We start from the raw sequence: 16,249 nt of genomic DNA, 5'->3' as shown, positions 1-16,249 counted from the left end.
AGGGGTTAAGGAATTTCAGTCTCTTATGCTGGGGAAAAAAGCGATAAAAATGATAGTGGAGCTACCATATAAGTTTTGTATATGGAAACATAACTTCCCCTAAGTAAAAAATAATATATATGAAGAAAATATTGTGCCTGATTATAATACAACCACAACATCGAAATTAATATGAAAACAGCTACCAATGAAAAGTGAAAACACTTTTGCATCCTTAACAAAAATATACTTAAACTTTATGCACATTGTGAAAGAGCCCAACATCCATCATCATTATTCTGTGTACAAAATTTTCTTTATTTGAAGAACCCTTTCTGAGCTATCCATCATGTGTCATTGGACGACAAATGTGTGTGTGTGTGTGTGTATGAGTGTGCGGTTGAGGCCGACTGACTTTGTTCGCAAGTTGAAGAGGTTAAGAATGAAGTACGCTCACCGCAAAACCCCCTCGAATTCTGCCCTGGAAAAGCATTCAACTCTTCGAGTTCTTTTTCAGTGCGTGGCACTTGAGAGAAGCGCTGAAATGGAGACGGGTCGGGCGGCAGGACGAAGGACCCCAGTCGAGTGTCTAAATGTCACGTTTAAATTTATGTTGCAGCAACAATAACAATGGGCACCTCTTGTACCATCAAAAAAAAAAAAAAGAAAAAAAAATAGTAAAAAAATAACAAACAAATATGCAGCGTAAACAAAAACAGTTATGACAACAATAGGAACAACAAACAGCCAAGAACTATGACAACTCGACAACAGCAACAAATGGCAGCAACAACAATTACTGACACAGCACAGAAGGCAAAATGTTGCCGTGTGTCACCAGGGGCGTTTGGGTAAAAGGGGTGGTGGGCGGAATGGGGAAAATACTGAAAAGGGGGGTCTAAAAACCGAATGAGATGCGGGTGCAACTGTCACCAAAACAATGTTAACCAAAATGGCAAAAAAATCCTACGGGGAGACAAAATATTTCCCGCAAAGCACGAAAACGAACAGAAAAAAATGATTGGAATACATTAGAAACGGTCTCCATTGTTTGGGACGAGCGACTGAAATGCTAGATGAATGCAAATGGAAAAAGAGCTTGCAAATATCATACGCATAGAAGATCCTCGAGATAGAATCCTTTTGATGAGGTCGCAGGACTTAATTATTTCCTACATTCCATCAATTGGCATTGCAAGAATTGTTTTAAAATTGTATACCTATGTTTGTTTTATATAAAATGATATAACTAGAAAATATATCGCATCTGCATCTGCTCTGCAATTTTATGAATTTTGCGTGACAGTAACTTTTTCCGGGAAAACGTATTCAGCACTTTGGTGAAAGCAAAACTTTCACTGGAATGCATATCACATTTCGTGAACGTTTGCAGTTTAGAAAATTCCGAGAGTGTTTCTTAATTTCGCAACAATTTTCAGCTCCATTGCTCCTTTGGATGTTTTGCTATCAAGTATTAAATGTCTGGCATTTCAAAGAGGGTGAACTTCCGACCTCATCAGCCATTAGCCTTATGTTTATATCATTAACAAAGTTATGTGAAATTCAACTACTCTAATTATTTTTCCGTTTCTTTTCAAATGCAGAGCGGCGAGGGGCTGAGCAAGGGAAACTGTGGGAAAATGCAAGGGGGTTAGTATGCGTTTTACATGCTGCTGCCTTAACATGGCTGAAACAAGTGATGTTGTTGCTGGTGTCGTTGGCTGGTATGATTGTGATTCTGGTTCTGGTTCGGGTTCTTTCATTATTATTTCTGCTGTTTTCCTGGAGTTTTCCCAGCGCCCTCGTGCCTGAGCTTCTGCGATTCAGCTGTGCATTGTTGCTGGCATATTATTTTGCACGCTCGTTGCCATCGTCATACGGACACAACAACTGCAACTAGAATGGCAGACCGCAATGGGAAAAAATGTTTTCATATTTATTTGCCGCTTTCCCAGTTCCATCCACCCCTCTCCCTCGCCCCCTCTGGTTTTCCACCCGCTTTTCCTTCACAGGACTCGCATAACTCTACTCAAGTATGCAACTTTATCATTTTGATTTAAATGTTTTGCTGCCGCTCTTGTCTGCCGCATTGTGACATGCAAGTGCCTCACGTTGGAGTGAGTGGGATGGCAGTAGGCGGGTGCGAAAGAGACGGGCTGATTGCGAGCGAAAGAGAGGGGGCGAAGTGTGCGTGTGTGTGAGTAGGCGACAAACAGTAAAAATTGCATTGTTGTTTAGGTTTGCCAGCTTATTCAGCGCCGCGTTTGCGTGATTTTATGAAAAGATTGTTTTTTCCATTCTTCGCTTCGCTTTGTTTTGTTTTGTGTTTTATTTTTTGTAGCCAGCTAGGATATTGTAAATAAAAAAGAATTATAAATGACAGTTGGTAGAGAGAAGGAGGCGCAAAACCAAAGTGAATTATATGGCTAAGCAACGGAGTCAAAATGTGAAGCCACTTGATGAACTATGAGGCGACTCAAGTTGCACGTCAAATGTGGAATATTGCACTGTTTGTCCATACTTTCATTTGAAAATACTTTGTTTCTAATTGGACAAACAATCACAGTTTAATTGCTGCAATCAAGCTGAACAAACTAATTTGCTTTTATAAACTGAAAGAAAAGGCCGTCAGCCTAAGCATAAATAAATAGATAAAAATCTTTATTTTCGTGTTTGTTGAAAGCATATTTGCTTCCAGCTGACTATTAAAATAAATTAACACATATTGTACATCGATAAACTATTTTAATTCAAATAAATAATATTTTAACTGCATGCAAATATTTCATTAATACGTATACACTTAATAAATAAATCTTAGTTTATGTTGCTTCTTTCTAAGTATCTAATGTGAGTTTTATTATTATCCGATATTTTTATAATTATTATTTAAACTTTTTTGTTACACGATAAAATGTATATGGTACACATTTTAAAACCAACTGTGAAATATCCGTGCACTAATTGGCTTGGCTCTCGGTCTTTTCACATGGCATAAATTAAGGGAATTTTGTGAATATAGCTCTGACAGAATTCGAATCCCCTACCCTTTTGCCCTTTTCCCATGTGCGTGCGTCAGTGTGAAGTGCAAAAATTAATTTCATTAAGTAATTTCACATGTCATGCCACATATAAATTATGGTTTGCTTATATTTTGAGTTAATTTTAACATTTTTTCGCCATTCATTTTATTGCATTTCCATTTTTGCCTGTCACAGGCGCTTGTTTGTGCGAGTTTTTCAAATTGTTTTGATGCTTCGCCGGTTCAGTGTATGAATGTGGAAAATTCTTGCCGTCAACAACAATTTTTTCCCACTGGTTTGGTTTGCTTCTTCTATCTCCAGTTTTTTCTCCAGGAGCCCTACATGTTTACAATATTAATTTGAAAAAATAAAACGAGCCAAGGAAAAATGGCCTGGAGGAAATATAAATATTTTTGCTACATATAATTCCGAAAAGATTTTAAATGAGATTGAACTAATAAAGTAAACTAATTAAAGGATGTGGTTAATTATGGGAATTGGCGTGTAAATGCAGAGGCATGAAAAACATATGTATTGAAGAATGAAAACGAGTTGTATAAAATATACATAAATTTGAAAATTTGTGCAGAATACCATTGATTATCAAATTGAGCTACCAGTGATTCAGAGAAATGTTTTCAAAAGCTTACAGCAATTTTAATGGAATGCGAATGCATTCAAGTGATTAGCTTGGCAATAACAAGTTTACTTCTTAGTTAGGTGCATCATGGTTGTCAGCAGTAATTCGGACCCTTAGCCCAATCCACAGTTCGTTTTTAGCCCTCGGAAGCTCTGCGAGGACATAAATTTGCACTCATTTATCCGGAAATGGGCGTGCTGCCAAAGTGAGCAGCAAACAAACAAAATGAGTGGCCATTTAGTTTAGACTGGAGTTAGTAGTTCCAAATCCCCTCCTCTTAAGCCCCCTGCTGCCGGAATGACAGCATTGTTTACGGCCAGACAACTTTGTCAGCCAAACTGTCTGCTCTATCAGTCAGTGAGGGGTACTTTATGCAATTAACTAATTCGATGTGCCATGTTCTTCGGGCTGTCTTTGCCGACCTCCCTTTTCATCCGAAAAAACAAGGGGACCCCGTTGGAAAAAACACACAATAGAATTTATGTTGTCAAGGGTCAGGACTTTCAATCTCTCTGCGTCTCATTCAATGCAGCTAAAAGCTGGTTGAAAGCCCTGTTCGAAGGCCAAAAGAGAGCGAAAGAGTAAGCTGAATGCATTGCGCCATAAGAGTGGAATGCATTGAAAATGGAACGCTCTTACTGGAAGAAAAGAGCATTTTTCCAGGATTTCGCCCTCGGCTTTTTACCCAAAAGTGGATTCAATTAAAAAAGCAACAAATGGAATGACAAACTGCATCCATGCCCTCCCCCCTCCGACCGACCTCTTTTAATTGAAAATGCATTTGCAGGAGCAGCGCTTCAACTTGAGCCATTTGCGAAATTCATGCTGCATACTTTCAGGCGCCGCCTTTTGAATTAAAAGCAACAAGTACAGTTGACTGCAGTTGGCCATGCGTGTGTGCGTGTGCTGGTGTGCCAGTTTGTCAGTACTAGTGTGTAAGCCGTATATAGGCTCCTGCGATTCGAGCCAAAACACAATGTCAATCCGAAAAGGTGGCCCAAAGCAAAAGTGCGTAGATGAAAAGTAATTTTCCAGCTGTACCTTTTCAAAATGATTTCCAATTACAGAAAGATTTTTATGAAACGCATATCTCTTTGCAGTTCTTTTTTTGTACAACTACATATTTATTATAATGAGTTAAAAGAGTACGTTTAAATGTCTCTTAACTACAACATTTTACTTACTTTTCGATCAGATACCAACAATATCCACAAGCTCAGCAGCTCACCTTCCAGAATAACGGGCTCCCATTTCCAGCACTGATGACAGTTGATGATTATTAAAACAAAACCCGAAATTAGCCAGTGTTGGGTGTGAAATGCCTGCAACGGAAATGAGGTTTCATTCTGATTTACGTAGGCATCAAATGTCGCAGAGCACACGGAGCCGCCCACTGAGTTACCTGCACTCGAAGGACATTAACAATTGGTGCCGGTCCAAAACACTCGGACGGAGGAATAGTCCCTGTATCTGAAGACCAACTCCGACGCCCCCGAATCCTGCCCCTTTGAAAACTTGACACGCATATTTAGTGGCAACAACAAACCTAATTACGCATGTCCAAAAGCGACGACCACTGCAGAAATCGGGAGGCGTGAGTGGCGGCCCGCCCACTTTGAAGTCCCCCCCTCCCCGCACTTCGCCAACGTTCTTGCCACAGAATAACAGTGCATTTATGACCGGACTTTATAACGGCATGACTAGGTCGGGGTCTTCACTTCAACATGTATCCCCCTTTGGGGGATTCCTGGTACTGCTGCTTGTGGATTCCTCGCCCAGCATTCCGATTAGAATGGGTGATATCGGACTGGTTAATTAACTAGGCCTTAATTCATAGATTAAAATAAAGAGTTCGATTTCGAAATTAATTAATTATTGTGAGCCTTGAGAGTTACTTTTATATGATAGAGTAAATATTACTTTATTGATTGTATATTAATCAAATGATTAAATAAGTGCAAAATATTTATAAAAATATTTAATATATATAAAAAAGTTCTATTAAAATTTTATTTAAAAATTATTCTTCATTTTATTATTTAGAAAGGCTCGAAAGTTATTTAATGCTATAAATGTAAAACTCAACAGCAATTTATTGGCCTAATACATTATCAGATTTACTGGGTCACTTCTTTCGGAACGGAAACCGAAGACCTTGTTCACTGGCGACTCAAACTGGTTGTCCTTGAGTCGACAGTGGCAACATTTGTCATGAGCAGGGATTTCTCGGCCACCTCGAACCCGACTGCCCCATCCTTCCGCCCGGCAACTACCCATGGGGATAATGGCTGAGTTAGTTGGCTGTGCTCCGAACAGATTTTATGATTGCATCTGTTCCGCTGGCAGTTTCCAGTTACCAGTCACCAGCAGCCAGCAGTTTTGGGGCTGGCCGCCTGCTTTTCCGATCCCCAGATCCATAAGCTATTCCCTGTGTGCATTCGGCTGAGTATCTGTGTGTTTGTGCGCCGGTTTGTGGTAGCTAAATTAGCTGCGATTAGGCCTAATAGAGCCTGCAGTGCATTGCTTGCGGGAATGGATTTTCCACAGCTGCATTGGTCTGGTATCCCACTCCTGGCTGCTAAAATTGTTAGATTACTTCTGCTGGCCATCAGTGGGCAACCCTACTCTGGCATCATATTTACCAATCATAGATGTATGTAGGCTGTCCAGTCAAGACATTAGCACTGATTAAGTTGCTATTAAGCAGACTTTATTTTGGGGTTACGCAAATGATAATGTATTTATGGTTTCAAATGGAGACTGCAGTGCAGTTAATATGGGAATTATTTGGATAAGGATTGAACATATTATCACATCGTTACTTTTACGTATTGTATGTATCGAATTGACTTTAAATAATCAAAAATATTTCATATACCTTTGTTTCTTTCCAGTATTCATATTAATACTACTATTTCAATTTAAAAAACTAGTTAGTCATTCAACTTTTCGAAATTATTCAATTTTGAATAATTTAGCAGCTATAGCTAGCCGAACACTCCAAAAGCGTTTCCATATTTACATATGTAAACAAAATCATGAGGGGAAATTAGAGGAGAATTCTCGTCCATCACATGAAGTGTAGGCCAGACATATGACCACAACCGAATCAACTATAGACCCTTGGACCACATCCTGAATGGGAAAGGACCCCCGAGCCACCAAGCTCCCTTCATGTCCTGCCTTTGTGTGGCCCTTAAACACTTGTCAATTCGGACTATTCATGGTTCTCGCCTGCTGTGGTTCAACATGGGACATGCATAAAATTGTCCATGATTTCGTCTGACAACACAGCAACTTGGCCAAAAAGGATGGGAGTGCGAGAGGGGGTGGTGGCGGTGGCGGACACATGTCATCAAATTTGTGGGCAGTGCCTATGCGTACGCAACAAATTTCAGAGCAACCGGGGAGCGCCCAGTTGGAGAAATGTCGGCTAAGAAATTATGTCGGTCAAGTCGGACCCAAGCCCCTTTGAAGGAATTTCCCATTGCAGCTGGTAAATTAATTAGTTAATTAAATTTATTGACTTGTTTAAGTTAATTTAGACGCCAAGTGGTCGGACATTTCATTCGATTTACCACAAAGCAATCAAAAATTGAGACAAGCATGTGATATGTGCGTTCGTATGTTGGCTAAGCCAAATCAATTTACGCACACAAGCACACAGGAGAAAAATTCTATTAACAATTGTTTAGGCCAATTGGCAGGACATCAGGGCAAAATCAAGAGCCGCAAATTTTGTATAGTCTCTCAATGAATTTTGCATTTGGCAGATGACAAAACGTGTTGGTTTAGCTGTTTGGACCGAGACGAATATAATGAAATGTTTGTTTGACCGAAAGCCCAACGAATTGATTTTTCACCTGCTGACTAATAACTTTTGACAGGACTAAACAGAAAAAAAGAAGCACAAAAAGAAGTAGTTCACATATGTATGAGCCGAGAGCAGAGGCCAAACAGGCAAACAAACGATGGTAAATATTTGGGGTGCCAGCACACAGGAAATTGTTGCATCGAGTTGGCCATATTATGTAAATCACTGCCATTGACAGCCGCCACAACAACAGAAATAACAACAACAATGGGGGCAACAAAAACGAAAGCAACAGAAGCCACAATTTTCAACAGGAAGAGCAACAAAATATTGTGTGTGCAAAGCCCGAAAACCACTTTGGGCCCAACTTATTTGTGGCTAACAAATTTGCATGCATTGACGCATCATCATCGCAGTTGCCAATTCATCTGGATATACGTCTATATGTGTATATATCTGTGTGTGCTGCTTGGGCCACTTGGCTGAAATTTCCCTTTTTTTCTCTGTTCGCCAGAAGGACAACACTGGAGACTTTGACTGCGATTGCAAGTCTTGGGCAAATCAATAGAAGTTGTAAAGAGCTGGGAAAAGCGTCCTCAATGTGTCAGCTCAAATGTCAATTTGTTGGCCAGGATTTCCAGGATATCGATGGTACAAGTGACAAAACACAAAACACAAAACGTGCATAGTTTTTGAGACTGATTGAGGGCGGGATTGTATGAGTCAAAAAGGACATTTGAAAAAAGTGCGATAAAAGTGCGTTTTTGTGTTAGAGAACTAGACTATCAGCTAGTGGAACTGTTACTCATTGGGAGAGTGATAATAATCAAGAATATATATTCTTTATAGAGTCAGAAACTTATATGTTTAATATGTTTAATAGTCACAATTAGCTTGCATTTAAAAATAAATGTAGCTCTATGTAAATTTGCCAGTTAAGGGATACAAGTTAAATCCAATATATATAAAGTACCTCTCTACACAAATTCAGTTCGCAATTCAATACTTTTTCAAAGCCCCAAAACCAAAACCACCAAGTGCATTCACTTATTGCGATTATGTTTCACGCTGTGAGCTGTATGCTGATCGTTTTACAGATTTGTATGTGCCGACAGTGGGGCTCCCCCTGATTTTTTACGAGGGTTCCGGTGCTACAGCGAACCAAAAGTGTTGCCTCATTAGGCCACTTCTCACACACGTTGAAAAACCCTGGCAAACGCGCACACACACACACAATCCCTCTTATCCGGCGCCATCGATAGGTATTTGGGGTCTAATTACAAAACACAAATGCACTATAATTTCAAAACCCAGCAGTTTCCTGCCTCCATCGCCCTGCTGTTCCCTTATTCAGCCGCATGCATGATTTCGTAATTTAAACGGCAATCACCTCTTTGGACCCCAGAGCACCACATTTTCCCTTGATTTGCCACCCAATTTCCCCACCATATGTCAACAGGCAACAAACAAACTTCTGTCAGCAAAATCATGGAAAATGTGACACCGAGCGAAAGATGTGGGGATAGGGGGGAAATTTTCGAGTGCATTTCAATTGTGGAACAATGTATCCTCGCTTCTAACTGGGCGATCCCATTCCCTTTCTCGGTTCTCTGCGTGTCATTCAAAGTTTATTGATTCGGATTGAAAAGCTGACATTTGCACATATTTCACATATTTTGCGCTTTTTTATTCGGTTGATTTATCGCCAGAGAATGGGTCAGAGTTAATAGTTCAATGAGATTTTCATTAGAATTTATGTCTTTTTTCGATTTGTCACTGGTAATTCAAAAATAATAGAACGCTGATTTGCGCTGAAATGGGAGAATATAACTTGAATACCATTCATACTGAAAGATACTGAAATATCTGCCTACCTTTTCCGTAGTTTTTTCTCTAACACTTTTTCAGTACTCCATGAACTTATTAATTTGTAATGCCATTTCACTGCTCCCCTTTACGTTATGTCAAAGGGAACTCTTGGGAAATACAGCATGGCAAAAGATTGAGAAGCCAAGGAACAAAATTAAGAAGGAAATCATCCAGGGGAAATGCAATCTGTAAGCGATGCTGCCTGATTGGGTTTGTCTGCCTTCATTACGACCTTGGAGCGAAGTGGTCACCCCATCCGCCCCTTTCTCTTTGGGGCAATCACACAGACCATTTAACTTTAACGACAGTCCGTGGAAAGAAACAGAGTCAGCAAGGACCACAATATTTCCGACTAGGCCAAAGTTTCTTGCTCATTACAATTATCTTGTCAAAAGTTTCCTCGTTGCGCACAATTTTCCCTTTTCTTTTTCGAATATTCAATTTCATACTTCTTACCATTGACTTTGCTTGCAGATCAAATAAAATGCTTTTCATCTATTTAATATTCATGTGTTTATTTGTTTATCAAAATACTGCATTTTTCATAAACAACTCGGGGGAAGGAAAAGGCCAGCCGGAGATGGAAATTTCTTTAGAATTGTGCAAAATTAATATGACGAAGGTGAAGGTGTCAATAGAAGTCGGAGCGGCAGACAGAATGAAAGCTGAAATATTTATGGCATTTATGGCAAAGTGCAATTGAATCTGATTCCTGTTGACCCTCTGACCTTTGAGGCAGCTCAAATCGTTTTTCATAACTGTGAATCAGGGTGTGTGAGAAAAACCGGAAGTCAAAAGGGGAAGTGCCAGCTCTGCAGTTACCTTTTGTTTAAAAATTGATTTGTTTATTTTAAAAGAAAATACCTTTGCATTCAATAATATTGTGGATCAACAAAAGATTTTCTTAATATTTTTGTTTTTCCATTTAAAAGTACCATAGATGCCTTGCATTTTATGCAATTTAAGTTATGTAGATAGTTTCCATAGAAAGAAGCTTTATTGTTTAGTTACAATATAGTATTGTAGTTCATGCCAAATTAATTTATTTTATTTGTGGTTATCACAATCGAAAAACATTTTTACAGTGAACTAAAGCGGGGACAGCTACCCAAAGAGATGTTAACCTTTCTTAACAGCGTACTAAAAGCGGAGACACCTTTCATAACAGAGAACGTTAAGCAGGGACGCACACCGCAAAATCAAAATTTTTCAATTTAATCATTCATTTTCTATTCATTTTAGAAAAACCGTGAAAACTGAAGTTTAAATGAATGATGAAATTTAAATGAAAATTCGCATAACTTTCAAAATTCTAAAATTATATTAAAATATAATAATAAAAATAATAGTTTGTAAAAGAAGCAATATTTCGTTGCAGTCCTCAACCTTAATCGAATATGCACAAATAATAAATATGCGGAGTTGGCCCAGACAGGCCCCAAAGACCATTTGACATTGGCCACAGGAGGGCCTCATTTTGCGCCCATCCCCAAAACCAAAACTGAACCTAGGACGAAATTTCAAGTCCTGTCCCAGACTCCTGCTAAGTGTTGAGTGTGATTAATGAAATGGCCGCAAGCTGGGCACAATTCTCGCTCACACCTGAGCGATGGGCGGTGGACAGCGGTTGGGGGCGTGGCTTGTTTTTAGGGTTAAATAGAGTTCATTGGGAGCGTGTAGTGGGTTTTGGTTGGGCCAACGCTACGCTTGATTAATTTCTCTGCATGGAATATAATTAATTTGGTATTTACCCACAGCTCCACCTCACCGACTGTGGTGTGAGCTCAGCTAATTTCTGGTCAAGTTCAGCTATTTACCGTCTTATACCAAGTTATTTGTTAGCTTGGGAAGAAATTAATATATTTATTTAAAATCATATGCATAAAAATGTGTCAAAAGTAGGGCCATAAGTTACATTCTTGTGAGTGTTTTATACGGGATTTAAAATGGTATAAATACATATAGATAATATATAGATAGATGTATGTTTATAGATGAACACTACCATTTTAATATATCCCCAATTTCAGCTATTTTAGATAAGCTTATCTAGGTGTTGGCAACTCTGACTAATGCTGCCTAGAAGTCATTAGCTAAATTGTTGGAAATTTTTCGGCGACAGGTGCTTTCACGGCAAGAGCTTAGGATGTCTGCTCTTGAGGCAGGGCGTCCGAATCTCACTGGGATGCCCCTCCGAAGTACCCGAATGTCCTTCCGCGTCCTTTTGGAAAACACTTTGCAAAGCACTTGATGAGCCGGCGCAGTGGGTCATTTAAATTCATTACACAAAAACAAACTCCAGGCTGGGCGAGGGCCGTTAATTGACCACAAAAGTGGAGCGAATGGCTTTGGTCCTGGCTCCGGCTTTGGCTTCGGCTCCGGGTTTTCATATCCATCGAGCTTCATCTCCTGTTTTTCGCTGTGATAAACTTTCATGAATTTTCATTTTCGCCGCTTTTGTGGTCGCCACGGTAAACTTGATGCGCCCGTAGGTTAATGGACCGACCATCCAGGAGCCGTCGAACAGCTGCGGTGTGACATTGAAATCCTTTTTAGCAGGACGCGGCGGCAAATGGACGCGCTTTTCGGCCAAGGCAGCTGACAATGGTGGCCCATTTCTCGCTCCTTTGTTCGTCCTGGAATGCTGAGTACTTGCGTTAAGTGAATAGTGCCAAACTTCGTTGCTGGAAACTATGCCAAACTCGATTTGAATTGAGAAGTGCCGTCGCCCAAGTTCCGCCGAACAACTTAACCGTTTAATTAACACAAACAACTGCAAATGGTTTTATCAATTTCAATCTGGCTGCCGCGATATTCAATTTGGATAAGTTAACCAAAGGAGGGGCAGAAAAACGGAATTTATTTAATCGTGGTCTTTGGTTTTATGGTTTCAATGGTTAATAATAAGGGGGTTTGTTGAAGAAATCATTGTGTAATCTCAGAAATATCAGGATAATATTAAATGGTACTATTAAATGGCATTCCAAAAAATCAAAAGGTTGTTCGTTGATAATCATTGATAAAATATACTACCTTTTAAGTTGGTAATAAATATATATAGAAAAAAAGACGTAAATAAGGTATAGTTGATACTTCGGACTCCAATGCCCATTTAATGCAACTTTCCACTTTAATCACTGCGAACTGTGGACTCTGACCTGCACCGAAAACCGTAATAAACTGAATCATATCGGCTTACACATACACTTAGTAATTAAGCAGGGAGCTGATGACGGATGGACCGCTGATTGGAGCAGATCCTCCGACTGGCGGGCTGCCGTTGATGAGCCGTTGATAGGCCAGATTGGCATCCCGGAGCCCTGGAACTCGTAAATCAAAAGCTGACTGCCGCCAAGCGAATCCCGATTCCCGAGTCCCGGACTCCAGTGACAGCAAATGTTTGCGAATTTTATGCGAATTACGCCTAATTAGCATTTCTGAAAGCGGCCGGGGATCAAGAGTCAAAACGAGAGTCAGAGTTCGCTGTCGCCGTGTCCCTGATGATATGTGCGCGATTTCATATGCAAAACATAAGTGCCTACGCACTGGAAAAAAACAATTACATAACTTATTTGATTTCCTATAGAAAAAGTAGGGTAGTATTTACTTGCATCGTGTGTTTTAAGTGTCATTGTCTTATGTTCGTCACTTCAGAAAAAAAAGTGGTTCGTTTTTACACATTATATGTGTTACTATGGTAGCAAACTTTTTTCTACATATCTATTAAATGCTTACCCAGATTTTTTCAGTGCAGGCACAAGGGGCATCACATGGATAATGCCCATGGCGTTGGTGTTGGCAGATGGTTGCCCATCCGTTTGTTGTTTGCAAATGTTGGGCCTAGAAAAATGCATAGTGACTCCGGGGCCATATCTCATTAGAATGTGGAGGGCAGGGCAGCGGGAACAGCAGGAGGGCATGAGGACTATAGACCGTAGACCGAACACCGTAGAGGATGCCAGTGCCACCTAGGGACTGTTGATTCTGTTTGCTGTCATCGAAGTCAAGGGAACTCATCCCAGCGCATCGCAGGCAAGCCAATAAAATTATGCGCCATCGGAATGTGTGCGACCGAGTGGAGTAAATTGTATTTACAACCGCACATCGCCCGGCACATGGAGCATATGGAAGCAGTTGAGGAGCAGGCGGAACCCCAGACCCGCGGGTCAATTGCCGGATCGGGGAGCTCGGTGAGCTGTGGGAGCTGGGGAACCAGGGAGTTGAGGAGTCAGTGCCACAGCCCTGCCTACGATCGATTCCACAGCGAGGCGTCATCCAAGTGGCCGAATGTTGTGGTTGTTTGTGTGGCGTCTGGTTTGCATTTCCCTGCATTAGGAGCTTGGCTGCCACCAGATATGCCAGAGGTCCCATTAGCGATACCCTGTGAGGGGTGAAACTGTGCAGAATATTTGATATAACTACAGTGAGCTTATGATTGCGAAATATTCCCATAGCCTATGTGATTTGGCATAACAAACAAGAACATACTCATGATAAACAAATTAAAATATGAACAGGAAACCATCCTTTAAAACGACATTTTTTCCATTATGTTGCAATGTACTTTTTATTGTTGTAAATCAGGGCATTTCTTAGCCAGCTAATGATTTTTCTCCCCTATTTATTTTTAGATTTCTTCGCAATTTCACTGGCGACGCGTCAACGTCTTTCCCGTGACCCAATGGGACACAGAACGTGATCTGGTTCTGTTTTGCTGCCACATCTGCGAATTGAACTGGGACTGACATCTGCACTGCGTGAAATTATAGCAAATTATCAAGGTAAATAATTTTAAAAAATATTAACCATAATATATTATAATTCCTCTTTTTAGCAATTCTAACTAATAAAGGTAAGGATTCATTTTGAAGTACATTAACTAGCTTTCCACGCAGTTATTTTAAAAACTGTTACTCTTTTCTTATGTTAATTAATATTTAAATAAATTATTGTTTATGGATTGAAGCCAATTATTCCTCCCTGTGTTGCAATGGAGCCTGGCTTGGGGACGGGCGCCATTTGGGGTCTGTTTGGCCGTTGTTCCTAATTGCTGGCTCCTCGGAAAGCGGACATATCAAAGAGCATGGATGGGGAGTGCAACTGCAGTTTTGGATTCTGCGCGGGGCCGAGGGGCAGGGACCGCTTTTATCTGCTTTGGTCGCCAGCCGAGCGTGGCTCTTATTAATGATTAATTAAAAAAGCTGCTGAAAGGGGTTCGCAGTTCGCGGATTTTTGCTGGGGTAGGGAGATTATGCCTATGACATATGTGGCATTTAATTGGGCAAACAAAACGAACGGCCGCCGGTATTTACTTATGGGAGTTCAAGTGGGAGAGGGCGTGGGGCGGTACCGAGACGAGGAAAACTGAAGCGCTTCCAATGCCACACATTTTAGCTTTTCCGTTCCAGTGTGGCAAACTAGTTGCGCTTTCCCCGACGTTGAAACGAGTGGCAAGTGGAACGGATTCTCTTAAGGCGCTCTCTTTCATGGTGTGGCAGGTCGCGAATTGCGGAGCAGCTTGCTCTGGGCCTGCGGATTTATATAGGTGGCATCCATAGCCGATGTTGCCAGCCGACGGATGATGAGGATGGCACAAACGAACGAAGCAAGTCGCCGCCAATGCGAAGTTTTTGGCTTGGCCAACTTGCAGAATCAGTCGTCAGTTTGTCCTAAGCGGATTTGGTCGACACGTGTATGTGTATGTGGTTGAGATATAGATGTACGATTTCGAGAACGATTCCGAGTTCCGATTTTTCCGATGAAGAAAATCCAGGCAGTACAGCAGCACAGTAAAGTCGTGTAGATTGGCGCGTGAATTTAACGCTTGGCCTAGGTCACGTATCGCACGTGTTTCTGACAGCCAGCAGGACCTCCCCGGCAGGACCTCCCCCGCAGCAGGACCTCTCTGTGTGTTTTTTCGGCGAGTGTGTGTGCCTTTGATTAAGTGTTCGCCTTGCATGTGTGCGGTTGACATTCGATTTACTTTCGCCAAGTTACCGGAATAAAAAAAAACCCGAGCAACGGACGAACACTTCCCGCAGACTTTTGCGCCAGATCCAAGTCCCCATCCTGAGTGCATGTGTGCGGTCGATATTTGCATAAATTAAAAAAAACACATAGATAGCATAGTCTCCAGCGTCCTCGTCCTAATGAGTTTTTAATACTCTGCCGCGCTTCCTGATTGTCTGTGTGGGATAGCAAATATATATATAACTATATATAAAGGACGTAGAACTACAAAAACCCATTGCCACAGGATTTTCGGTTAATTTATTGAGCCAGCAACGAGTTTAAAACGTGTCCGAAGCAGACCGATAAAAAAATTAGCCGCCAAAGAAAACTAATTTGCACTCTGAAGCGAACTGAAACGTGGAAAGTTTGTTTGGGTAAGTGACACTGATCGAGTTCGAGTTGTTCAAAGTGTAAAGTTCACCTGCGAGTGGGGTCAAATTAGTTTAAAGTTTGTGGCAATTCTACATTAGGTGGCAAATAAATAAAGTGCCTGTTTAAAAAGAGCATTAGCTTAAGTGAAGGATTTAAGTTAAACCTAACGAAAGTTAGGAAAATATTTGCAGTGATAGCAAACCACTTTGAAAAGTGCTTAAAAAAAAGTATCTTTAGAAATCTTTAGAAAACATAAGTATTTGTAGTAAATTGGCTTAAACTTAACTTTTATTTCATTTGTAGTACCTGTTTAACAATTATTTAAGTTATAAATAAAATAAAAGCTGAAAAGTATTTATATTAAAAGTATCATTTGTAAATGAGTCGTGTAAATCGTAATGTAAAGACATCGAATGACCACTTTAAAGGTGAAAACTCTCGTTCGCTGGGGAAAACCCTTGTTTAATGCCAAAATCGATTCCCGCACCCTTTTCATCAGAATAAACAAATTGCGTTCAATATAAATTTCCCTCTCGCCCA

At 40.5% G+C, this 16,249-nt stretch overlaps 1 long non-coding RNA gene across 1 annotated transcript in view; it reads left to right on the top strand.

The window, feature by feature from the left end:
• Window positions 1-14,909: 14,909 nt before the first annotated feature.
• Window positions 14,910-16,249, top strand: part of LOC116801182 — a 77,693-nt gene continuing 76,353 nt past the window's right edge. The window contains exon 1 of the long non-coding RNA XR_004361814.1: window positions 14,910-15,711. This is a non-coding gene — a long non-coding RNA (uncharacterized LOC116801182). The remainder of the gene's footprint in view (window positions 15,712-16,249) is intronic.

The sequence above is a fragment of the Drosophila sechellia genome, chromosome 3L (assembly GCF_004382195.2).
Source record: "Drosophila sechellia strain sech25 chromosome 3L, ASM438219v1, whole genome shotgun sequence".
Lineage (NCBI taxonomy): Eukaryota > Metazoa > Arthropoda > Insecta > Diptera > Drosophilidae > Drosophila > Drosophila sechellia.
This window is presented reverse-complemented; position numbering and strand designations above follow the sequence as displayed.